The 20,991-nt window shown below is 54.9% G+C and overlaps 48 non-coding genes across 48 annotated transcripts; 10 read left to right on the forward strand and 38 right to left on the reverse strand.

Annotated features, from left to right (window-relative positions):
* Positions 1–277: 277 nt before the first annotated feature.
* Trnag-ucc lies at positions 278–349 on the forward strand. The gene has a single exon. It is a non-coding gene; the product is annotated as a tRNA-Gly (tRNA).
* A 593-nt stretch (positions 350–942) lies between these two features.
* On the reverse strand, positions 943–1,016 carry Trnai-aau. The gene has a single exon. It is a non-coding gene; the product is annotated as a tRNA-Ile (tRNA).
* Positions 1,017–1,214: 198 nt separating this feature from the next.
* Trnae-uuc lies at positions 1,215–1,286 on the reverse strand. Its single transcript has one exon. It is a non-coding gene; the product is annotated as a tRNA-Glu (tRNA).
* A 305-nt stretch (positions 1,287–1,591) lies between these two features.
* Trnam-cau lies at positions 1,592–1,664 on the reverse strand. The gene has a single exon. It is a non-coding gene; the product is annotated as a tRNA-Met (tRNA).
* A 381-nt stretch (positions 1,665–2,045) lies between these two features.
* On the reverse strand, positions 2,046–2,116 carry Trnag-gcc. Its single transcript has one exon. It is a non-coding gene; the product is annotated as a tRNA-Gly (tRNA).
* Positions 2,117–2,458: 342 nt separating this feature from the next.
* On the forward strand, positions 2,459–2,530 carry Trnag-ucc. Its single transcript has one exon. It is a non-coding gene; the product is annotated as a tRNA-Gly (tRNA).
* Positions 2,531–3,123: 593 nt separating this feature from the next.
* On the reverse strand, positions 3,124–3,197 carry Trnai-aau. Its single transcript has one exon. It is a non-coding gene; the product is annotated as a tRNA-Ile (tRNA).
* A 198-nt stretch (positions 3,198–3,395) lies between these two features.
* Trnae-uuc lies at positions 3,396–3,467 on the reverse strand. The gene has a single exon. It is a non-coding gene; the product is annotated as a tRNA-Glu (tRNA).
* A 305-nt stretch (positions 3,468–3,772) lies between these two features.
* Trnam-cau lies at positions 3,773–3,845 on the reverse strand. The gene has a single exon. It is a non-coding gene; the product is annotated as a tRNA-Met (tRNA).
* Positions 3,846–4,226: 381 nt separating this feature from the next.
* Trnag-gcc lies at positions 4,227–4,297 on the reverse strand. The gene has a single exon. It is a non-coding gene; the product is annotated as a tRNA-Gly (tRNA).
* Positions 4,298–4,639: 342 nt separating this feature from the next.
* Trnag-ucc lies at positions 4,640–4,711 on the forward strand. The gene has a single exon. It is a non-coding gene; the product is annotated as a tRNA-Gly (tRNA).
* A 593-nt stretch (positions 4,712–5,304) lies between these two features.
* Trnai-aau lies at positions 5,305–5,378 on the reverse strand. Its single transcript has one exon. It is a non-coding gene; the product is annotated as a tRNA-Ile (tRNA).
* A 198-nt stretch (positions 5,379–5,576) lies between these two features.
* Trnae-uuc lies at positions 5,577–5,648 on the reverse strand. Its single transcript has one exon. It is a non-coding gene; the product is annotated as a tRNA-Glu (tRNA).
* Positions 5,649–5,953: 305 nt separating this feature from the next.
* Positions 5,954–6,026, reverse strand: Trnam-cau. The gene has a single exon. It is a non-coding gene; the product is annotated as a tRNA-Met (tRNA).
* A 381-nt stretch (positions 6,027–6,407) lies between these two features.
* Positions 6,408–6,478, reverse strand: Trnag-gcc. Its single transcript has one exon. It is a non-coding gene; the product is annotated as a tRNA-Gly (tRNA).
* A 342-nt stretch (positions 6,479–6,820) lies between these two features.
* On the forward strand, positions 6,821–6,892 carry Trnag-ucc. Its single transcript has one exon. It is a non-coding gene; the product is annotated as a tRNA-Gly (tRNA).
* Positions 6,893–7,485: 593 nt separating this feature from the next.
* Trnai-aau lies at positions 7,486–7,559 on the reverse strand. Its single transcript has one exon. It is a non-coding gene; the product is annotated as a tRNA-Ile (tRNA).
* A 198-nt stretch (positions 7,560–7,757) lies between these two features.
* On the reverse strand, positions 7,758–7,829 carry Trnae-uuc. Its single transcript has one exon. It is a non-coding gene; the product is annotated as a tRNA-Glu (tRNA).
* A 305-nt stretch (positions 7,830–8,134) lies between these two features.
* On the reverse strand, positions 8,135–8,207 carry Trnam-cau. Its single transcript has one exon. It is a non-coding gene; the product is annotated as a tRNA-Met (tRNA).
* Positions 8,208–8,588: 381 nt separating this feature from the next.
* Positions 8,589–8,659, reverse strand: Trnag-gcc. The gene has a single exon. It is a non-coding gene; the product is annotated as a tRNA-Gly (tRNA).
* Positions 8,660–9,001: 342 nt separating this feature from the next.
* On the forward strand, positions 9,002–9,073 carry Trnag-ucc. The gene has a single exon. It is a non-coding gene; the product is annotated as a tRNA-Gly (tRNA).
* Positions 9,074–9,666: 593 nt separating this feature from the next.
* On the reverse strand, positions 9,667–9,740 carry Trnai-aau. The gene has a single exon. It is a non-coding gene; the product is annotated as a tRNA-Ile (tRNA).
* Positions 9,741–9,938: 198 nt separating this feature from the next.
* Positions 9,939–10,010, reverse strand: Trnae-uuc. The gene has a single exon. It is a non-coding gene; the product is annotated as a tRNA-Glu (tRNA).
* A 305-nt stretch (positions 10,011–10,315) lies between these two features.
* On the reverse strand, positions 10,316–10,388 carry Trnam-cau. The gene has a single exon. It is a non-coding gene; the product is annotated as a tRNA-Met (tRNA).
* Positions 10,389–10,769: 381 nt separating this feature from the next.
* Positions 10,770–10,840, reverse strand: Trnag-gcc. The gene has a single exon. It is a non-coding gene; the product is annotated as a tRNA-Gly (tRNA).
* A 342-nt stretch (positions 10,841–11,182) lies between these two features.
* Positions 11,183–11,254, forward strand: Trnag-ucc. Its single transcript has one exon. It is a non-coding gene; the product is annotated as a tRNA-Gly (tRNA).
* Positions 11,255–11,847: 593 nt separating this feature from the next.
* Positions 11,848–11,921, reverse strand: Trnai-aau. The gene has a single exon. It is a non-coding gene; the product is annotated as a tRNA-Ile (tRNA).
* Positions 11,922–12,119: 198 nt separating this feature from the next.
* Positions 12,120–12,191, reverse strand: Trnae-uuc. The gene has a single exon. It is a non-coding gene; the product is annotated as a tRNA-Glu (tRNA).
* A 305-nt stretch (positions 12,192–12,496) lies between these two features.
* Positions 12,497–12,569, reverse strand: Trnam-cau. Its single transcript has one exon. It is a non-coding gene; the product is annotated as a tRNA-Met (tRNA).
* A 381-nt stretch (positions 12,570–12,950) lies between these two features.
* Positions 12,951–13,021, reverse strand: Trnag-gcc. The gene has a single exon. It is a non-coding gene; the product is annotated as a tRNA-Gly (tRNA).
* Positions 13,022–13,363: 342 nt separating this feature from the next.
* Positions 13,364–13,435, forward strand: Trnag-ucc. The gene has a single exon. It is a non-coding gene; the product is annotated as a tRNA-Gly (tRNA).
* A 593-nt stretch (positions 13,436–14,028) lies between these two features.
* Positions 14,029–14,102, reverse strand: Trnai-aau. The gene has a single exon. It is a non-coding gene; the product is annotated as a tRNA-Ile (tRNA).
* A 198-nt stretch (positions 14,103–14,300) lies between these two features.
* Trnae-uuc lies at positions 14,301–14,372 on the reverse strand. Its single transcript has one exon. It is a non-coding gene; the product is annotated as a tRNA-Glu (tRNA).
* A 305-nt stretch (positions 14,373–14,677) lies between these two features.
* Trnam-cau lies at positions 14,678–14,750 on the reverse strand. Its single transcript has one exon. It is a non-coding gene; the product is annotated as a tRNA-Met (tRNA).
* Positions 14,751–15,131: 381 nt separating this feature from the next.
* Positions 15,132–15,202, reverse strand: Trnag-gcc. The gene has a single exon. It is a non-coding gene; the product is annotated as a tRNA-Gly (tRNA).
* Positions 15,203–15,544: 342 nt separating this feature from the next.
* Positions 15,545–15,616, forward strand: Trnag-ucc. The gene has a single exon. It is a non-coding gene; the product is annotated as a tRNA-Gly (tRNA).
* Positions 15,617–16,209: 593 nt separating this feature from the next.
* On the reverse strand, positions 16,210–16,283 carry Trnai-aau. Its single transcript has one exon. It is a non-coding gene; the product is annotated as a tRNA-Ile (tRNA).
* Positions 16,284–16,481: 198 nt separating this feature from the next.
* Positions 16,482–16,553, reverse strand: Trnae-uuc. Its single transcript has one exon. It is a non-coding gene; the product is annotated as a tRNA-Glu (tRNA).
* Positions 16,554–16,858: 305 nt separating this feature from the next.
* Positions 16,859–16,931, reverse strand: Trnam-cau. The gene has a single exon. It is a non-coding gene; the product is annotated as a tRNA-Met (tRNA).
* Positions 16,932–17,312: 381 nt separating this feature from the next.
* Trnag-gcc lies at positions 17,313–17,383 on the reverse strand. Its single transcript has one exon. It is a non-coding gene; the product is annotated as a tRNA-Gly (tRNA).
* Positions 17,384–17,725: 342 nt separating this feature from the next.
* Trnag-ucc lies at positions 17,726–17,797 on the forward strand. The gene has a single exon. It is a non-coding gene; the product is annotated as a tRNA-Gly (tRNA).
* A 593-nt stretch (positions 17,798–18,390) lies between these two features.
* Positions 18,391–18,464, reverse strand: Trnai-aau. Its single transcript has one exon. It is a non-coding gene; the product is annotated as a tRNA-Ile (tRNA).
* Positions 18,465–18,662: 198 nt separating this feature from the next.
* Positions 18,663–18,734, reverse strand: Trnae-uuc. The gene has a single exon. It is a non-coding gene; the product is annotated as a tRNA-Glu (tRNA).
* A 305-nt stretch (positions 18,735–19,039) lies between these two features.
* Trnam-cau lies at positions 19,040–19,112 on the reverse strand. Its single transcript has one exon. It is a non-coding gene; the product is annotated as a tRNA-Met (tRNA).
* A 381-nt stretch (positions 19,113–19,493) lies between these two features.
* Trnag-gcc lies at positions 19,494–19,564 on the reverse strand. The gene has a single exon. It is a non-coding gene; the product is annotated as a tRNA-Gly (tRNA).
* Positions 19,565–19,906: 342 nt separating this feature from the next.
* Trnag-ucc lies at positions 19,907–19,978 on the forward strand. The gene has a single exon. It is a non-coding gene; the product is annotated as a tRNA-Gly (tRNA).
* A 593-nt stretch (positions 19,979–20,571) lies between these two features.
* Positions 20,572–20,645, reverse strand: Trnai-aau. The gene has a single exon. It is a non-coding gene; the product is annotated as a tRNA-Ile (tRNA).
* Positions 20,646–20,843: 198 nt separating this feature from the next.
* Trnae-uuc lies at positions 20,844–20,915 on the reverse strand. The gene has a single exon. It is a non-coding gene; the product is annotated as a tRNA-Glu (tRNA).
* Between the last annotated feature and the right edge of the window lie 76 nt (positions 20,916–20,991).

Genomic DNA, 20,991 nt, shown 5'->3' on the forward strand with positions numbered 1-20,991 from the left:
CAAGCGCCGTAGCATTCTGTGGGAAAGATGCTGCAGACGCTGAATCCTGCACTGCACTGCTTAAAAATGCCGCCAGAACGCGGTCCTCTGCGTACTCTTGCGTCGCCGGCGCCCAACTCTTGCCAAAGGATGCGAAATGTGCGCGGATACGCTGTCCGAATGCGTCTGGATGTGCTCCCCTAGCCTGCCTCGAAATGCGCCTGCCAGGTACGATCACCTTCCGCCGCTGCCGACTGGCGGGAAGCCGACACAGCGCGGACGCGCGGCGCTCGCTTGTGCGGTGGTGGTGTAATGGTCAGCATAGTTGCCTTCCAAGCAGTTGATCCGGGTTCGATTCCCGGCCACCGCAGCAGGCTTTTAATTTCGCGTATGAGTACTTTTGCCACGCGCTCTTAAATTATTGTTTTTTCGCCCTCTTACTCGCTGCATACCAGCCCTTAGTGTGTCTCGACTTGTCTCGACTTTGCTCAGCTGACGCGAGAGCTGACGCTCTCAAATCGGCCTTTATCAAAACGACAAGCACGAGAAACGACTGAGAGAGCTAAGGAGAGGCGAGGCGATGGACACACAGCACGCCCCCTTCATTTCACGGTGGCGTCTCCCTGACCGAATCGGGCTGTAGCTCCGAAAACAAAGGAGAAACAAAAATAGGTAGTAAAAGTGCAAATAGTGCCCTGTGTTCCCATGCGCTCACCCGCCCAAGTACTGACAAGGGCCAAAGTTGTTACGCATCGGCAATCGGACATTTTCTTTCATTTTCTCTTTATCGGTTGAGAACCAGTGTATTCAAGATATTATGGCCATTGCCGAGTGAATGCTGTAGCGCTTCCCGACGAGTCGGGTTCGGATCCTCTGTCAACTTCCACGCAGGGTGATGATCTTCTGGTCATCACACTCGCCAGCTGAAATCGGCGCTGCCTTTTCGTAGTAGTAAAGGAGTAGTGGCCCGTGGGGGGATCGAACCCACGACCTTCGCGTTATTAGCACGACGCTCTAACCAACTGAGCTAACGGGCCTCGGCAGATGCAGTTGCTCAGCCCTACGCTGGAAACAGGTGGCATGAAGCCATACACCATTTCTATGGTCGTCGTGTGTCTGCTTCCCTAGTCTATATTCTGCTGACGGTCACGAAACAGTAGCTATATTGCGAGCAGGACGGGAAACGGCCGCTCGGACAGCTCAAACCTGTCACGATTCGTGTGGAAAAAATTCCGTTCCGGTACCGGGAATCGAACCCGGGCCTCCTGGGTGAAAGCCAGGTATCCTAGCCACTAGACCACACCGGATGCGGCCGTTTCGTTCGACCGTTCGTACGGTCGCTTGTCGCATTTCGTGTCGAGTGCCGCGTCGGCGCCCCTCTCTCTTTGCGAGCATCTTTGCACATAGTGACTGGCAAGGCGCGCACCTCAAACGTCGCAGAGCAATGCTTTTGGCTTCATGCTCTGCTGGGAGAAGAGGAAAAGGGAAGCTGTAAGTAGCAATAACAGGAAGTAAACATTTTCCCGCTGAAGCGTTGAAACGTTGTGGATAACAAACAAGAAATACGTTGGCGCCCTAGCAACAGCACCACCATCAGTCACAGAAAATTAAATGCCCCGGGTGAGGATCGAACTCACGACCTTAAGATTATGAGACTTACGCGCTGCCTACTGCGCTACCGAGGCACGGGTGCACCGCTTGTCCTGCAAACTGGGTAAATGCCGTACCCAATATTAGACGTAGAGACACTGTACTTCCTGGATAACGTGTTCTGTTGCTACACGTGCACTGCCGGCCCAGTTGATTGCGGTGCTGCTGCAGCTGTTGCAACGATAGGCAGCACTCCTTGTCGTTAAAGTTCAGAGCCTCGGAGGCACCCGGACCCGGCAACTTGTGAGGCCAGGCCGACGCTAGTCTGTAGAACATGATGCGAGCGTCCTAGTGGGGACCCGCGAGTGCTGCGTTCTCGGTCCTTCTCAAGGGAAATCCAGCTACACATTCTTGTGGATCGTGCATCTCAAGCGCTCAAGCCACGCGGCAGCATCATCGCGGGAAAAGCAAAATGATGCATCGGCCGGGAATCGAACCCGGGCCGCCCGCGTGGCAGGCGAGCATTCTACCACTGAACCACCGATGCTGGGGCCAGCGGTAACTTGACGCTGCTTCCCGAGCAGATGTCTCAAGGGAAAGTGGGACTGCCGTCAAGCGCCGTAGCATTCTGTGGGAAAGATGCTGCAGACGCTGAATCCTGCACTGCACTGCTTAAAAATGCCGCCAGAACGCGGTCCTCTGCGTACTCTTGCGTCGCCGGCGCCCAACTCTTGCCAAAGGATGCGAAATGTGCGCGGATACGCTGTCCGAATGCGTCTGGATGTGCTCCCCTAGCCTGCCTCGAAATGCGCCTGCCAGGTACGATCACCTTCCGCCGCTGCCGACTGGCGGGAAGCCGACACAGCGCGGACGCGCGGCGCTCGCTTGTGCGGTGGTGGTGTAATGGTCAGCATAGTTGCCTTCCAAGCAGTTGATCCGGGTTCGATTCCCGGCCACCGCAGCAGGCTTTTAATTTCGCGTATGAGTACTTTTGCCACGCGCTCTTAAATTATTGTTTTTTCGCCCTCTTACTCGCTGCATACCAGCCCTTAGTGTGTCTCGACTTGTCTCGACTTTGCTCAGCTGACGCGAGAGCTGACGCTCTCAAATCGGCCTTTATCAAAACGACAAGCACGAGAAACGACTGAGAGAGCTAAGGAGAGGCGAGGCGATGGACACACAGCACGCCCCCTTCATTTCACGGTGGCGTCTCCCTGACCGAATCGGGCTGTAGCTCCGAAAACAAAGGAGAAACAAAAATAGGTAGTAAAAGTGCAAATAGTGCCCTGTGTTCCCATGCGCTCACCCGCCCAAGTACTGACAAGGGCCAAAGTTGTTACGCATCGGCAATCGGACATTTTCTTTCATTTTCTCTTTATCGGTTGAGAACCAGTGTATTCAAGATATTATGGCCATTGCCGAGTGAATGCTGTAGCGCTTCCCGACGAGTCGGGTTCGGATCCTCTGTCAACTTCCACGCAGGGTGATGATCTTCTGGTCATCACACTCGCCAGCTGAAATCGGCGCTGCCTTTTCGTAGTAGTAAAGGAGTAGTGGCCCGTGGGGGGATCGAACCCACGACCTTCGCGTTATTAGCACGACGCTCTAACCAACTGAGCTAACGGGCCTCGGCAGATGCAGTTGCTCAGCCCTACGCTGGAAACAGGTGGCATGAAGCCATACACCATTTCTATGGTCGTCGTGTGTCTGCTTCCCTAGTCTATATTCTGCTGACGGTCACGAAACAGTAGCTATATTGCGAGCAGGACGGGAAACGGCCGCTCGGACAGCTCAAACCTGTCACGATTCGTGTGGAAAAAATTCCGTTCCGGTACCGGGAATCGAACCCGGGCCTCCTGGGTGAAAGCCAGGTATCCTAGCCACTAGACCACACCGGATGCGGCCGTTTCGTTCGACCGTTCGTACGGTCGCTTGTCGCATTTCGTGTCGAGTGCCGCGTCGGCGCCCCTCTCTCTTTGCGAGCATCTTTGCACATAGTGACTGGCAAGGCGCGCACCTCAAACGTCGCAGAGCAATGCTTTTGGCTTCATGCTCTGCTGGGAGAAGAGGAAAAGGGAAGCTGTAAGTAGCAATAACAGGAAGTAAACATTTTCCCGCTGAAGCGTTGAAACGTTGTGGATAACAAACAAGAAATACGTTGGCGCCCTAGCAACAGCACCACCATCAGTCACAGAAAATTAAATGCCCCGGGTGAGGATCGAACTCACGACCTTAAGATTATGAGACTTACGCGCTGCCTACTGCGCTACCGAGGCACGGGTGCACCGCTTGTCCTGCAAACTGGGTAAATGCCGTACCCAATATTAGACGTAGAGACACTGTACTTCCTGGATAACGTGTTCTGTTGCTACACGTGCACTGCCGGCCCAGTTGATTGCGGTGCTGCTGCAGCTGTTGCAACGATAGGCAGCACTCCTTGTCGTTAAAGTTCAGAGCCTCGGAGGCACCCGGACCCGGCAACTTGTGAGGCCAGGCCGACGCTAGTCTGTAGAACATGATGCGAGCGTCCTAGTGGGGACCCGCGAGTGCTGCGTTCTCGGTCCTTCTCAAGGGAAATCCAGCTACACATTCTTGTGGATCGTGCATCTCAAGCGCTCAAGCCACGCGGCAGCATCATCGCGGGAAAAGCAAAATGATGCATCGGCCGGGAATCGAACCCGGGCCGCCCGCGTGGCAGGCGAGCATTCTACCACTGAACCACCGATGCTGGGGCCAGCGGTAACTTGACGCTGCTTCCCGAGCAGATGTCTCAAGGGAAAGTGGGACTGCCGTCAAGCGCCGTAGCATTCTGTGGGAAAGATGCTGCAGACGCTGAATCCTGCACTGCACTGCTTAAAAATGCCGCCAGAACGCGGTCCTCTGCGTACTCTTGCGTCGCCGGCGCCCAACTCTTGCCAAAGGATGCGAAATGTGCGCGGATACGCTGTCCGAATGCGTCTGGATGTGCTCCCCTAGCCTGCCTCGAAATGCGCCTGCCAGGTACGATCACCTTCCGCCGCTGCCGACTGGCGGGAAGCCGACACAGCGCGGACGCGCGGCGCTCGCTTGTGCGGTGGTGGTGTAATGGTCAGCATAGTTGCCTTCCAAGCAGTTGATCCGGGTTCGATTCCCGGCCACCGCAGCAGGCTTTTAATTTCGCGTATGAGTACTTTTGCCACGCGCTCTTAAATTATTGTTTTTTCGCCCTCTTACTCGCTGCATACCAGCCCTTAGTGTGTCTCGACTTGTCTCGACTTTGCTCAGCTGACGCGAGAGCTGACGCTCTCAAATCGGCCTTTATCAAAACGACAAGCACGAGAAACGACTGAGAGAGCTAAGGAGAGGCGAGGCGATGGACACACAGCACGCCCCCTTCATTTCACGGTGGCGTCTCCCTGACCGAATCGGGCTGTAGCTCCGAAAACAAAGGAGAAACAAAAATAGGTAGTAAAAGTGCAAATAGTGCCCTGTGTTCCCATGCGCTCACCCGCCCAAGTACTGACAAGGGCCAAAGTTGTTACGCATCGGCAATCGGACATTTTCTTTCATTTTCTCTTTATCGGTTGAGAACCAGTGTATTCAAGATATTATGGCCATTGCCGAGTGAATGCTGTAGCGCTTCCCGACGAGTCGGGTTCGGATCCTCTGTCAACTTCCACGCAGGGTGATGATCTTCTGGTCATCACACTCGCCAGCTGAAATCGGCGCTGCCTTTTCGTAGTAGTAAAGGAGTAGTGGCCCGTGGGGGGATCGAACCCACGACCTTCGCGTTATTAGCACGACGCTCTAACCAACTGAGCTAACGGGCCTCGGCAGATGCAGTTGCTCAGCCCTACGCTGGAAACAGGTGGCATGAAGCCATACACCATTTCTATGGTCGTCGTGTGTCTGCTTCCCTAGTCTATATTCTGCTGACGGTCACGAAACAGTAGCTATATTGCGAGCAGGACGGGAAACGGCCGCTCGGACAGCTCAAACCTGTCACGATTCGTGTGGAAAAAATTCCGTTCCGGTACCGGGAATCGAACCCGGGCCTCCTGGGTGAAAGCCAGGTATCCTAGCCACTAGACCACACCGGATGCGGCCGTTTCGTTCGACCGTTCGTACGGTCGCTTGTCGCATTTCGTGTCGAGTGCCGCGTCGGCGCCCCTCTCTCTTTGCGAGCATCTTTGCACATAGTGACTGGCAAGGCGCGCACCTCAAACGTCGCAGAGCAATGCTTTTGGCTTCATGCTCTGCTGGGAGAAGAGGAAAAGGGAAGCTGTAAGTAGCAATAACAGGAAGTAAACATTTTCCCGCTGAAGCGTTGAAACGTTGTGGATAACAAACAAGAAATACGTTGGCGCCCTAGCAACAGCACCACCATCAGTCACAGAAAATTAAATGCCCCGGGTGAGGATCGAACTCACGACCTTAAGATTATGAGACTTACGCGCTGCCTACTGCGCTACCGAGGCACGGGTGCACCGCTTGTCCTGCAAACTGGGTAAATGCCGTACCCAATATTAGACGTAGAGACACTGTACTTCCTGGATAACGTGTTCTGTTGCTACACGTGCACTGCCGGCCCAGTTGATTGCGGTGCTGCTGCAGCTGTTGCAACGATAGGCAGCACTCCTTGTCGTTAAAGTTCAGAGCCTCGGAGGCACCCGGACCCGGCAACTTGTGAGGCCAGGCCGACGCTAGTCTGTAGAACATGATGCGAGCGTCCTAGTGGGGACCCGCGAGTGCTGCGTTCTCGGTCCTTCTCAAGGGAAATCCAGCTACACATTCTTGTGGATCGTGCATCTCAAGCGCTCAAGCCACGCGGCAGCATCATCGCGGGAAAAGCAAAATGATGCATCGGCCGGGAATCGAACCCGGGCCGCCCGCGTGGCAGGCGAGCATTCTACCACTGAACCACCGATGCTGGGGCCAGCGGTAACTTGACGCTGCTTCCCGAGCAGATGTCTCAAGGGAAAGTGGGACTGCCGTCAAGCGCCGTAGCATTCTGTGGGAAAGATGCTGCAGACGCTGAATCCTGCACTGCACTGCTTAAAAATGCCGCCAGAACGCGGTCCTCTGCGTACTCTTGCGTCGCCGGCGCCCAACTCTTGCCAAAGGATGCGAAATGTGCGCGGATACGCTGTCCGAATGCGTCTGGATGTGCTCCCCTAGCCTGCCTCGAAATGCGCCTGCCAGGTACGATCACCTTCCGCCGCTGCCGACTGGCGGGAAGCCGACACAGCGCGGACGCGCGGCGCTCGCTTGTGCGGTGGTGGTGTAATGGTCAGCATAGTTGCCTTCCAAGCAGTTGATCCGGGTTCGATTCCCGGCCACCGCAGCAGGCTTTTAATTTCGCGTATGAGTACTTTTGCCACGCGCTCTTAAATTATTGTTTTTTCGCCCTCTTACTCGCTGCATACCAGCCCTTAGTGTGTCTCGACTTGTCTCGACTTTGCTCAGCTGACGCGAGAGCTGACGCTCTCAAATCGGCCTTTATCAAAACGACAAGCACGAGAAACGACTGAGAGAGCTAAGGAGAGGCGAGGCGATGGACACACAGCACGCCCCCTTCATTTCACGGTGGCGTCTCCCTGACCGAATCGGGCTGTAGCTCCGAAAACAAAGGAGAAACAAAAATAGGTAGTAAAAGTGCAAATAGTGCCCTGTGTTCCCATGCGCTCACCCGCCCAAGTACTGACAAGGGCCAAAGTTGTTACGCATCGGCAATCGGACATTTTCTTTCATTTTCTCTTTATCGGTTGAGAACCAGTGTATTCAAGATATTATGGCCATTGCCGAGTGAATGCTGTAGCGCTTCCCGACGAGTCGGGTTCGGATCCTCTGTCAACTTCCACGCAGGGTGATGATCTTCTGGTCATCACACTCGCCAGCTGAAATCGGCGCTGCCTTTTCGTAGTAGTAAAGGAGTAGTGGCCCGTGGGGGGATCGAACCCACGACCTTCGCGTTATTAGCACGACGCTCTAACCAACTGAGCTAACGGGCCTCGGCAGATGCAGTTGCTCAGCCCTACGCTGGAAACAGGTGGCATGAAGCCATACACCATTTCTATGGTCGTCGTGTGTCTGCTTCCCTAGTCTATATTCTGCTGACGGTCACGAAACAGTAGCTATATTGCGAGCAGGACGGGAAACGGCCGCTCGGACAGCTCAAACCTGTCACGATTCGTGTGGAAAAAATTCCGTTCCGGTACCGGGAATCGAACCCGGGCCTCCTGGGTGAAAGCCAGGTATCCTAGCCACTAGACCACACCGGATGCGGCCGTTTCGTTCGACCGTTCGTACGGTCGCTTGTCGCATTTCGTGTCGAGTGCCGCGTCGGCGCCCCTCTCTCTTTGCGAGCATCTTTGCACATAGTGACTGGCAAGGCGCGCACCTCAAACGTCGCAGAGCAATGCTTTTGGCTTCATGCTCTGCTGGGAGAAGAGGAAAAGGGAAGCTGTAAGTAGCAATAACAGGAAGTAAACATTTTCCCGCTGAAGCGTTGAAACGTTGTGGATAACAAACAAGAAATACGTTGGCGCCCTAGCAACAGCACCACCATCAGTCACAGAAAATTAAATGCCCCGGGTGAGGATCGAACTCACGACCTTAAGATTATGAGACTTACGCGCTGCCTACTGCGCTACCGAGGCACGGGTGCACCGCTTGTCCTGCAAACTGGGTAAATGCCGTACCCAATATTAGACGTAGAGACACTGTACTTCCTGGATAACGTGTTCTGTTGCTACACGTGCACTGCCGGCCCAGTTGATTGCGGTGCTGCTGCAGCTGTTGCAACGATAGGCAGCACTCCTTGTCGTTAAAGTTCAGAGCCTCGGAGGCACCCGGACCCGGCAACTTGTGAGGCCAGGCCGACGCTAGTCTGTAGAACATGATGCGAGCGTCCTAGTGGGGACCCGCGAGTGCTGCGTTCTCGGTCCTTCTCAAGGGAAATCCAGCTACACATTCTTGTGGATCGTGCATCTCAAGCGCTCAAGCCACGCGGCAGCATCATCGCGGGAAAAGCAAAATGATGCATCGGCCGGGAATCGAACCCGGGCCGCCCGCGTGGCAGGCGAGCATTCTACCACTGAACCACCGATGCTGGGGCCAGCGGTAACTTGACGCTGCTTCCCGAGCAGATGTCTCAAGGGAAAGTGGGACTGCCGTCAAGCGCCGTAGCATTCTGTGGGAAAGATGCTGCAGACGCTGAATCCTGCACTGCACTGCTTAAAAATGCCGCCAGAACGCGGTCCTCTGCGTACTCTTGCGTCGCCGGCGCCCAACTCTTGCCAAAGGATGCGAAATGTGCGCGGATACGCTGTCCGAATGCGTCTGGATGTGCTCCCCTAGCCTGCCTCGAAATGCGCCTGCCAGGTACGATCACCTTCCGCCGCTGCCGACTGGCGGGAAGCCGACACAGCGCGGACGCGCGGCGCTCGCTTGTGCGGTGGTGGTGTAATGGTCAGCATAGTTGCCTTCCAAGCAGTTGATCCGGGTTCGATTCCCGGCCACCGCAGCAGGCTTTTAATTTCGCGTATGAGTACTTTTGCCACGCGCTCTTAAATTATTGTTTTTTCGCCCTCTTACTCGCTGCATACCAGCCCTTAGTGTGTCTCGACTTGTCTCGACTTTGCTCAGCTGACGCGAGAGCTGACGCTCTCAAATCGGCCTTTATCAAAACGACAAGCACGAGAAACGACTGAGAGAGCTAAGGAGAGGCGAGGCGATGGACACACAGCACGCCCCCTTCATTTCACGGTGGCGTCTCCCTGACCGAATCGGGCTGTAGCTCCGAAAACAAAGGAGAAACAAAAATAGGTAGTAAAAGTGCAAATAGTGCCCTGTGTTCCCATGCGCTCACCCGCCCAAGTACTGACAAGGGCCAAAGTTGTTACGCATCGGCAATCGGACATTTTCTTTCATTTTCTCTTTATCGGTTGAGAACCAGTGTATTCAAGATATTATGGCCATTGCCGAGTGAATGCTGTAGCGCTTCCCGACGAGTCGGGTTCGGATCCTCTGTCAACTTCCACGCAGGGTGATGATCTTCTGGTCATCACACTCGCCAGCTGAAATCGGCGCTGCCTTTTCGTAGTAGTAAAGGAGTAGTGGCCCGTGGGGGGATCGAACCCACGACCTTCGCGTTATTAGCACGACGCTCTAACCAACTGAGCTAACGGGCCTCGGCAGATGCAGTTGCTCAGCCCTACGCTGGAAACAGGTGGCATGAAGCCATACACCATTTCTATGGTCGTCGTGTGTCTGCTTCCCTAGTCTATATTCTGCTGACGGTCACGAAACAGTAGCTATATTGCGAGCAGGACGGGAAACGGCCGCTCGGACAGCTCAAACCTGTCACGATTCGTGTGGAAAAAATTCCGTTCCGGTACCGGGAATCGAACCCGGGCCTCCTGGGTGAAAGCCAGGTATCCTAGCCACTAGACCACACCGGATGCGGCCGTTTCGTTCGACCGTTCGTACGGTCGCTTGTCGCATTTCGTGTCGAGTGCCGCGTCGGCGCCCCTCTCTCTTTGCGAGCATCTTTGCACATAGTGACTGGCAAGGCGCGCACCTCAAACGTCGCAGAGCAATGCTTTTGGCTTCATGCTCTGCTGGGAGAAGAGGAAAAGGGAAGCTGTAAGTAGCAATAACAGGAAGTAAACATTTTCCCGCTGAAGCGTTGAAACGTTGTGGATAACAAACAAGAAATACGTTGGCGCCCTAGCAACAGCACCACCATCAGTCACAGAAAATTAAATGCCCCGGGTGAGGATCGAACTCACGACCTTAAGATTATGAGACTTACGCGCTGCCTACTGCGCTACCGAGGCACGGGTGCACCGCTTGTCCTGCAAACTGGGTAAATGCCGTACCCAATATTAGACGTAGAGACACTGTACTTCCTGGATAACGTGTTCTGTTGCTACACGTGCACTGCCGGCCCAGTTGATTGCGGTGCTGCTGCAGCTGTTGCAACGATAGGCAGCACTCCTTGTCGTTAAAGTTCAGAGCCTCGGAGGCACCCGGACCCGGCAACTTGTGAGGCCAGGCCGACGCTAGTCTGTAGAACATGATGCGAGCGTCCTAGTGGGGACCCGCGAGTGCTGCGTTCTCGGTCCTTCTCAAGGGAAATCCAGCTACACATTCTTGTGGATCGTGCATCACAAGCGCTCAAGCCACGCGGCAGCATCATCGCGGGAAAAGCAAAATGATGCATCGGCCGGGAATCGAACCCGGGCCGCCCGCGTGGCAGGCGAGCATTCTACCACTGAACCACCGATGCTGGGGCCAGCGGTAACTTGACGCTGCTTCCCGAGCAGATGTCTCAAGGGAAAGTGGGACTGCCGTCAAGCGCCGTAGCATTCTGTGGGAAAGATGCTGCAGACGCTGAATCCTGCACTGCACTGCTTAAAAATGCCGCCAGAACGCGGTCCTCTGCGTACTCTTGCGTCGCCGGCGCCCAACTCTTGCCAAAGGATGCGAAATGTGCGCGGATACGCTGTCCGAATGCGTCTGGATGTGCTCCCCTAGCCTGCCTCGAAATGCGCCTGCCAGGTACGATCACCTTCCGCCGCTGCCGACTGGCGGGAAGCCGACACAGCGCGGACGCGCGGCGCTCGCTTGTGCGGTGGTGGTGTAATGGTCAGCATAGTTGCCTTCCAAGCAGTTGATCCGGGTTCGATTCCCGGCCACCGCAGCAGGCTTTTAATTTCGCGTATGAGTACTTTTGCCACGCGCTCTTAAATTATTGTTTTTTCGCCCTCTTACTCGCTGCATACCAGCCCTTAGTGTGTCTCGACTTGTCTCGACTTTGCTCAGCTGACGCGAGAGCTGACGCTCTCAAATCGGCCTTTATCAAAACGACAAGCACGAGAAACGACTGAGAGAGCTAAGGAGAGGCGAGGCGATGGACACACAGCACGCCCCCTTCATTTCACGGTGGCGTCTCCCTGACCGAATCGGGCTGTAGCTCCGAAAACAAAGGAGAAACAAAAATAGGAAGTAAAAGTGCAAATAGTGCCCTGTGTTCCCATGCGCTCACCCGCCCAAGTACTGACAAGGGCCAAAGTTGTTACGCATCGGCAATCGGACATTTTCTTTCATTTTCTCTTTATCGGTTGAGAACCAGTGTATTCAAGATATTATGGCCATTGCCGAGTGAATGCTGTAGCGCTTCCCGACGAGTCGGGTTCGGATCCTCTGTCAACTTCCACGCAGGGTGATGATCTTCTGGTCATCACACTCGCCAGCTGAAATCGGCGCTGCCTTTTCGTAGTAGTAAAGGAGTAGTGGCCCGTGGGGGGATCGAACCCACGACCTTCGCGTTATTAGCACGACGCTCTAACCAACTGAGCTAACGGGCCTCGGCAGATGCAGTTGCTCAGCCCTACGCTGGAAACAGGTGGCATGAAGCCATACACCATTTCTATGGTCGTCGTGTGTCTGCTTCCCTAGTCTATATTCTGCTGACGGTCACGAAACAGTAGCTATATTGCGAGCAGGACGGGAAACGGCCGCTCGGACAGCTCAAACCTGTCACGATTCGTGTGGAAAAAATTCCGTTCCGGTACCGGGAATCGAACCCGGGCCTCCTGGGTGAAAGCCAGGTATCCTAGCCACTAGACCACACCGGATGCGGCCGTTTCGTTCGACCGTTCGTACGGTCGCTTGTCGCATTTCGTGTCGAGTGCCGCGTCGGCGCCCCTCTCTCTTTGCGAGCATCTTTGCACATAGTGACTGGCAAGGCGCGCACCTCAAACGTCGCAGAGCAATGCTTTTGGCTTCATGCTCTGCTGGGAGAAGAGGAAAAGGGAAGCTGTAAGTAGCAATAACAGGAAGTAAACATTTTCCCGCTGAAGCGTTGAAACGTTGTGGATAACAAACAAGAAATACGTTGGCGCCCTAGCAACAGCACCACCATCAGTCACAGAAAATTAAATGCCCCGGGTGAGGATCGAACTCACGACCTTAAGATTATGAGACTTACGCGCTGCCTACTGCGCTACCGAGGCACGGGTGCACCGCTTGTCCTGCAAACTGGGTAAATGCCGTACCCAATATTAGACGTAGAGACACTGTACTTCCTGGATAACGTGTTCTGTTGCTACACGTGCACTGCCGGCCCAGTTGATTGCGGTGCTGCTGCAGCTGTTGCAACGATAGGCAGCACTCCTTGTCGTTAAAGTTCAGAGCCTCGGAGGCACCCGGACCCGGCAACTTGTGAGGCCAGGCCGACGCTAGTCTGTAGAACATGATGCGAGCGTCCTAGTGGGGACCCGCGAGTGCTGCGTTCTCGGTCCTTCTCAAGGGAAATCCAGCTACACATTCTTGTGGATCGTGCATCTCAAGCGCTCAAGCCACGCGGCAGCATCATCGCGGGAAAAGCAAAATGATGCATCGGCCGGGAATCGAACCCGGGCCGCCCGCGTGGCAGGCGAGCATTCTACCACTGAACCACCGATGCTGGGGCCAGCGGTAACTTGACGCTGCTTCCCGAGCAGATGTCTCAAGGGAAAGTGGGACTGCCGTCAAGCGCCGTAGCATTCTGTGGGAAAGATGCTGCAGACGCTGAATCCTGCACTGCACTGCTTAAAAATGCCGCCAGAACGCGGTCCTCTGCGTACTCTTGCGTCGCCGGCGCCCAACTCTTGCCAAAGGATGCGAAATGTGCGCGGATACGCTGTCCGAATGCGTCTGGATGTGCTCCCCTAGCCTGCCTCGAAATGCGCCTGCCAGGTACGATCACCTTCCGCCGCTGCCGACTGGCGGGAAGCCGACACAGCGCGGACGCGCGGCGCTCGCTTGTGCGGTGGTGGTGTAATGGTCAGCATAGTTGCCTTCCAAGCAGTTGATCCGGGTTCGATTCCCGGCCACCGCAGCAGGCTTTTAATTTCGCGTATGAGTACTTTTGCCACGCGCTCTTAAATTATTGTTTTTTCGCCCTCTTACTCGCTGCATACCAGCCCTTAGTGTGTCTCGACTTGTCTCGACTTTGCTCAGCTGACGCGAGAGCTGACGCTCTCAAATCGGCCTTTATCAAAACGACAAGCACGAGAAACGACTGAGAGAGCTAAGGAGAGGCGAGGCGATGGACACACAGCACGCCCCCTTCATTTCACGGTGGCGTCTCCCTGACCGAATCGGGCTGTAGCTCCGAAAACAAAGGAGAAACAAAAATAGGTAGTAAAAGTGCAAATAGTGCCCTGTGTTCCCATGCGCTCACCCGCCCAAGTACTGACAAGGGCCAAAGTTGTTACGCATCGGCAATCGGACATTTTCTTTCATTTTCTCTTTATCGGTTGAGAACCAGTGTATTCAAGATATTATGGCCATTGCCGAGTGAATGCTGTAGCGCTTCCCGACGAGTCGGGTTCGGATCCTCTGTCAACTTCCACGCAGGGTGATGATCTTCTGGTCATCACACTCGCCAGCTGAAATCGGCGCTGCCTTTTCGTAGTAGTAAAGGAGTAGTGGCCCGTGGGGGGATCGAACCCACGACCTTCGCGTTATTAGCACGGAGCTCTAACCAACTGAGCTAACGGGCCTCGGCAGATGCAGTTGCTCAGCCCTACGCTGGAAACAGGTGGCATGAAGCCATACACCATTTCTATGGTCGTCGTGTGTCTGCTTCCCTAGTCTATATTCTGCTGACGGTCACGAAACAGTAGCTATATTGCGAGCAGGACGGGAAACGGCCGCTCGGACAGCTCAAACCTGTCACGATTCGTGTGGAAAAAATTCCGTTCCGGTACCGGGAATCGAACCCGGGCCTCCTGGGTGAAAGCCAGGTATCCTAGCCACTAGACCACACCGGATGCGGCCGTTTCGTTCGACCGTTCGTACGGTCGCTTGTCGCATTTCGTGTCGAGTGCCGCGTCGGCGCCCCTCTCTCTTTGCGAGCATCTTTGCACATAGTGACTGGCAAGGCGCGCACCTCAAACGTCGCAGAGCAATGCTTTTGGCTTCATGCTCTGCTGGGAGAAGAGGAAAAGGGAAGCTGTAAGTAGCAATAACAGGAAGTAAACATTTTCCCGCTGAAGCGTTGAAACGTTGTGGATAACAAACAAGAAATACGTTGGCGCCCTAGCAACAGCACCACCATCAGTCACAGAAAATTAAATGCCCCGGGTGAGGATCGAACTCACGACCTTAAGATTATGAGACTTACGCGCTGCCTACTGCGCTACCGAGGCACGGGTGCACCGCTTGTCCTGCAAACTGGGTAAATGCCGTACCCAATATTAGACGTAGAGACACTGTACTTCCTGGATAACGTGTTCTGTTGCTACACGTGCACTGCCGGCCCAGTTGATTGCGGTGCTGCTGCAGCTGTTGCAACGATAGGCAGCACTCCTTGTCGTTAAAGTTCAGAGCCTCGGAGGCACCCGGACCCGGCAACTTGTGAGGCCAGGCCGACGCTAGTCTGTAGAACATGATGCGAGCGTCCTAGTGGGGACCCGCGAGTGCTGCGTTCTCGGTCCTTCTCAAGGGAAATCCAGCTACACATTCTTGTGGATCGTGCATCTCAAGCGCTCAAGCCACGCGGCAGCATCATCGCGGGAAAAGCAAAATGATGCATCGGCCGGGAATCGAACCCGGGCCGCCCGCGTGGCAGGCGAGCATTCTACCACTGAACCACCGATGCTGGGGCCAGCGGTAACTTGACGCTGCTTCCCGAGCAGATGTCTCAAGGGAAAGTGGGACTGCCGTCAAGCGCCGTAGCATTCTGTGGGAAAGATGCTGCAGACGCTGAATCCTGCACTGCACTGCTTAAAAATGCCGCCAGAACGCGGTCCTCTGCGTACTCTTGCGTCGCCGGCGCCCAACTCTTGCCAAAGGATGCGAAATGTGCGCGGATACGCTGTCCGAATGCGTCTGGATGTGCTCCCCTAGCCTGCCTCGAAATGCGCCTGCCAGGTACGATCACCTTCCGCCGCTGCCGACTGGCGGGAAGCCGACACAGCGCGGACGCGCGGCGCTCGCTTGTGCGGTGGTGGTGTAATGGTCAGCATAGTTGCCTTCCAAGCAGTTGATCCGGGTTCGATTCCCGGCCACCGCAGCAGGCTTTTAATTTCGCGTATGAGTACTTTTGCCACGCGCTCTTAAATTATTGTTTTTTCGCCCTCTTACTCGCTGCATACCAGCCCTTAGTGTGTCTCGACTTGTCTCGACTTTGCTCAGCTGACGCGAGAGCTGACGCTCTCAAATCGGCCTTTATCAAAACGACAAGCACGAGAAACGACTGAGAGAGCTAAGGAGAGGCGAGGCGATGGACACACAGCACGCCCCCTTCATTTCACGGTGGCGTCTCCCTGACCGAATCGGGCTGTAGCTCCGAAAACAAAGGAGAAACAAAAATAGGTAGTAAAAGTGCAAATAGTGCCCTGTGTTCCCATGCGCTCACCCGCCCAAGTACTGACAAGGGCCAAAGTTGTTACGCATCGGCAATCGGACATTTTCTTTCATTTTCTCTTTATCGGTTGAGAACCAGTGTATTCAAGATATTATGGCCATTGCCGAGTGAATGCTGTAGCGCTTCCCGACGAGTCGGGTTCGGATCCTCTGTCAACTTCCACGCAGGGTGATGATCTTCTGGTCATCACACTCGCCAGCTGAAATCGGCGCTGCCTTTTCGTAGTAGTAAAGGAGTAGTGGCCCGTGGGGGGATCGAACCCACGACCTTCGCGTTATTAGCACGACGCTCTAACCAACTGAGCTAACGGGCCTCGGCAGATGCAGTTGCTCAGCCCTACGCTGGAAACAGGTGGCATGAAGCCATACACCATTTCTATGGTCGTCGTGTGTCTGCTTCCCTAGTCTATATTCTGCTGACGGTCACGAAACAGTAGCTATATTGCGAGCAGGACGGGAAACGGCCGCTCGGACAGCTCAAACCTGTCACGATTCGTGTGGAAAAAATTCCGTTCCGGTACCGGGAATCGAACCCGGGCCTCCTGGGTGAAAGCCAGGTATCCTAGCCACTAGACCACACCGGATGCGGCCGTTTCGTTCGACCGTTCGTACGGTCGCTTGTCGCATTTCGTGTCGAGTGCCGCGTCGGCGCCCCTCTCTCTTTGCGAGCATCTTTGCACATAGTGACTGGCAAGGCGCGCACCTCAAACGTCGCAGAGCAATGCTTTTGGCTTCATGCTCTGCTGGGAGAAGAGGAAAAGGGAAGCTGTAAGTAGCAATAACAGGAAGTAAACATTTTCCCGCTGAAGCGTTGAAACGTTGTGGATAACAAACAAGAAATACGTTGGCGCCCTAGCAACAGCACCACCATCAGTCACAGAAAATTAAATGCCCCGGGTGAGGATCGAACTCACGACCTTAAGATTATGAGACTTACGCGCTGCCTACTGCGCTACCGAGGCACGGGTGCACCGCTTGTCCTGCAAACTGGGTAAATGCCGTACCCAATATTAGACGTAGAGACACTGTACTTCCTGGATAACGTGTTCTGTTGCTACACGTGCACTGCCGGCCCAGTTGATTGCGGTGCTGCTGCAGCTGTTGCAACGATAGGCAGCACTCCTTGTCGTTAAAGTTCAGAGCCTCGGAGGCACCCGGACCCGGCAACTTGTGAGGCCAGGCCGACGCTAGTCTGTAGAACATGATGCGAGCGTCCTAGTGGGGACCCGCGAGTGCTGCGTTCTCGGTCCTTCTCAAGGGAAATCCAGCTACACATTCTTGTGGATCGTGCATCACAAGCGCTCAAGCCACGCGGCAGCATCATCGCGGGAAAAGCAAAATGATGCATCGGCCGGGAATCGAACCCGGGCCGCCCGCGTGGCAGGCGAGCATTCTACCACTGAACCACCGATGCTGGGGCCAGCGGTAACTTGACGCTGCTTCCCGAGCAGATGTCTCAAGGGAAAGTGGGACTGCCGTCAAGCGCCGTAGCATTCTGTGGGAAAGATGCTGCAGACGCTGAATCCTGCACTGCACTGCTTAAAAATGCCGCCAGAACGCGGTCCTCTGCGTACTCTTGCGTCGCCGGCGCCCAACTCTTGCCAAAGGATGCGAAATGTGCGCGGATACGCTGTCCGAATGCGTCTGGATGTGCTCCCCTAGCCTGCCTCGAAATGCGCCTGCCAGGTACGATCACCTTCCGCCGCTGCCGACTGGCGGGAAGCCGACACAGCGCGGACGCGCGGCGCTCGCTTGTGCGGTGGTGGTGTAATGGTCAGCATAGTTGCCTTCCAAGCAGTTGATCCGGGTTCGATTCCCGGCCACCGCAGCAGGCTTTTAATTTCGCGTATGAGTACTTTTGCCACGCGCTCTTAAATTATTGTTTTTTCGCCCTCTTACTCGCTGCATACCAGCCCTTAGTGTGTCTCGACTTGTCTCGACTTTGCTCAGCTGACGCGAGAGCTGACGCTCTCAAATCGGCCTTTATCAAAACGACAAGCACGAGAAACGACTGAGAGAGCTAAGGAGAGGCGAGGCGATGGACACACAGCACGCCCCCTTCATTTCACGGTGGCGTCTCCCTGACCGAATCGGGCTGTAGCTCCGAAAACAAAGGAGAAACAAAAATAGGAAGTAAAAGTGCAAATAGTGCCCTGTGTTCCCATGCGCTCACCCGCCCAAGTACTGACAAGGGCCAAAGTTGTTACGCATCGGCAATCGGACATTTTCTTTCATTTTCTCTTTATCGGTTGAGAACCAGTGTATTCAAGATATTATGGCCATTGCCGAGTGAATGCTGTAGCGCTTCCCGACGAGTCGGGTTCGGATCCTCTGTCAACTTCCACGCAGGGTGATGATCTTCTGGTCATCACACTCGCCAGCTGAAATCGGCGCTGCCTTTTCGTAGTAGTAAAGGAGTAGTGGCCCGTGGGGGGATCGAACCCACGACCTTCGCGTTATTAGCACGACGCTCTAACCAACTGAGCTAACGGGCCTCGGCAGATGCAGTTGCTCAGCCCTACGCTGGAAACAGGTGGCATGAAGCCATACACCATTTCTATGGTCGTCGTGTGTCTGCTTCCCTAGTCTATATTCTGCTGACGGTCACGAAACAGTAGCTATATTGCGAGCAGGACGGGAAACGGCCGCTCGGACAGCTCAAACCTGTCACGATTCGTGTGGAAAAAATTCCGTTCCGGTACCGGGAATCGAACCCGGGCCTCCTGGGTGAAAGCCAGGTATCCTAGCCACTAGACCACACCGGATGCGGCCGTTTCGTTCGACCGTTCGTACGGTCGCTTGTCGCATTTCGTGTCGAGTGCCGCGTCGGCGCCCCTCTCTCTTTGCGAGCATCTTTGCACATAGTGACTGGCAAGGCGCGCACCTCAAACGTCGCAGAGCAATGCTTTTGGCTTCATGCTCTGCTGGGAGAAGAGGAAAAGGGAAGCTGTAAGTAGCAATAACAGGAAGTAAACATTTTCCCGCTGAAGCGTTGAAACGTTGTGGATAACAAACAAGAAATACGTTGGCGCCCTAGCAACAGCACCACCATCAGTCACAGAAAATTAAATGCCCCGGGTGAGGATCGAACTCACGACCTTAAGATTATGAGACTTACGCGCTGCCTACTGCGCTACCGAGGCACGGGTGCACCGCTTGTCCTGCAAACTGGGTAAATGCCGTACCCAATATTAGACGTAGAGACACTGTACTTCCTGGATAACGTGTTCTGTTGCTACACGTGCACTGCCGGCCCAGTTGATTGCGGTGCTGCTGCAGCTGTTGCAACGATAGGCAGCACTCCTTGTCGTTAAAGTTCAGAGCCTCGGAGGCACCCGGACCCGGCAACTTGTGAGGCCAGGCCGACGCTAGTCTGTAGAACATGATGCGAGCGTCCTAGTGGGGACCCGCGAGTGCTGCGTTCTCGGTCCTTCTCAAGGGAAATCCAGCTACACATTCTTGTGGATCGTGCATCTCAAGCGCTCAAGCCACGCGGCAGCATCATCGCGGGAAAAGCAAAATGATGCATCGGCCGGGAATCGAACCCGGGCCGCCCGCGTGGCAGGCGAGCATTCTACCACTGAACCACCGATGCTGGGGCCAGCGGTAACTTGACGCTGCTTCCCGAGCAGATGTCTCAAGGGAAAGTGGGACTGCCGTCAAGCGCCGTAGCATTCTGTGGGAAAGATGCTGCAGACGCTGAATCCTGCACTGCACTGCTTAAAAATGCCGCCAGAACGCGGTCCTCTGCGTACTCTTGCGTCGCCGGCGCCCAACTCTTGCCAAAGGATGCGAAATGTGCGCGGATACGCTGTCCGAATGCGTCTGGATGTGCTCCCCTAGCCTGCCTCGAAATGCGCCTGCCAGGTACGATCACCTTCCGCCGCTGCCGACTGGCGGGAAGCCGACACAGCGCGGACGCGCGGCGCTCGCTTGTGCGGTGGTGGTGTAATGGTCAGCATAGTTGCCTTCCAAGCAGTTGATCCGGGTTCGATTCCCGGCCACCGCAGCAGGCTTTTAATTTCGCGTATGAGTACTTTTGCCACGCGCTCTTAAATTATTGTTTTTTCGCCCTCTTACTCGCTGCATACCAGCCCTTAGTGTGTCTCGACTTGTCTCGACTTTGCTCAGCTGACGCGAGAGCTGACGCTCTCAAATCGGCCTTTATCAAAACGACAAGCACGAGAAACGACTGAGAGAGCTAAGGAGAGGCGAGGCGATGGACACACAGCACGCCCCCTTCATTTCACGGTGGCGTCTCCCTGACCGAATCGGGCTGTAGCTCCGAAAACAAAGGAGAAACAAAAATAGGTAGTAAAAGTGCAAATAGTGCCCTGTGTTCCCATGCGCTCACCCGCCCAAGTACTGACAAGGGCCAAAGTTGTTACGCATCGGCAATCGGACATTTTCTTTCATTTTCTCTTTATCGGTTGAGAACCAGTGTATTCAAGATATTATGGCCATTGCCGAGTGAATGCTGTAGCGCTTCCCGACGAGTCGGGTTCGGATCCTCTGTCAACTTCCACGCAGGGTGATGATCTTCTGGTCATCACACTCGCCAGCTGAAATCGGCGCTGCCTTTTCGTAGTAGTAAAGGAGTAGTGGCCCGTGGGGGGATCGAACCCACGACCTTCGCGTTATTAGCACGGAGCTCTAACCAACTGAGCTAACGGGCCTCGGCAGATGCAGTTGCTCAGCCCTACGCTGGAAACAGGTGGCATGAAGCCATACACCATTTCTATGGTCGTCGTGTGTCTGCTTCCCTAGTCTATATTCTGCTGACGGTCACGAAACAGTAGCTATATTGCGAGCAGGACGGGAAACGGCCGCTCGGACAGCTCAAACCTGTCACGATTCGTGTGGAAAAAATTCCGTTCCGGTACCGGGAATCGAACCCGGGCCTCCTGGGTGAAAGCCAGGTATCCTAGCCACTAGACCACACCGGATGCGGCCGTTTCGTTCGACCGTTCGTACGGTCGCTTGTCGCATTTCGTGTCGAGTGCCGCGTCGGCGCCCCTCTCT

The sequence above is a fragment of the Schistocerca piceifrons genome, chromosome 2, assembly GCF_021461385.2.
Source record: "Schistocerca piceifrons isolate TAMUIC-IGC-003096 chromosome 2, iqSchPice1.1, whole genome shotgun sequence".
NCBI lineage: Eukaryota > Metazoa > Arthropoda > Insecta > Orthoptera > Acrididae > Schistocerca > Schistocerca piceifrons.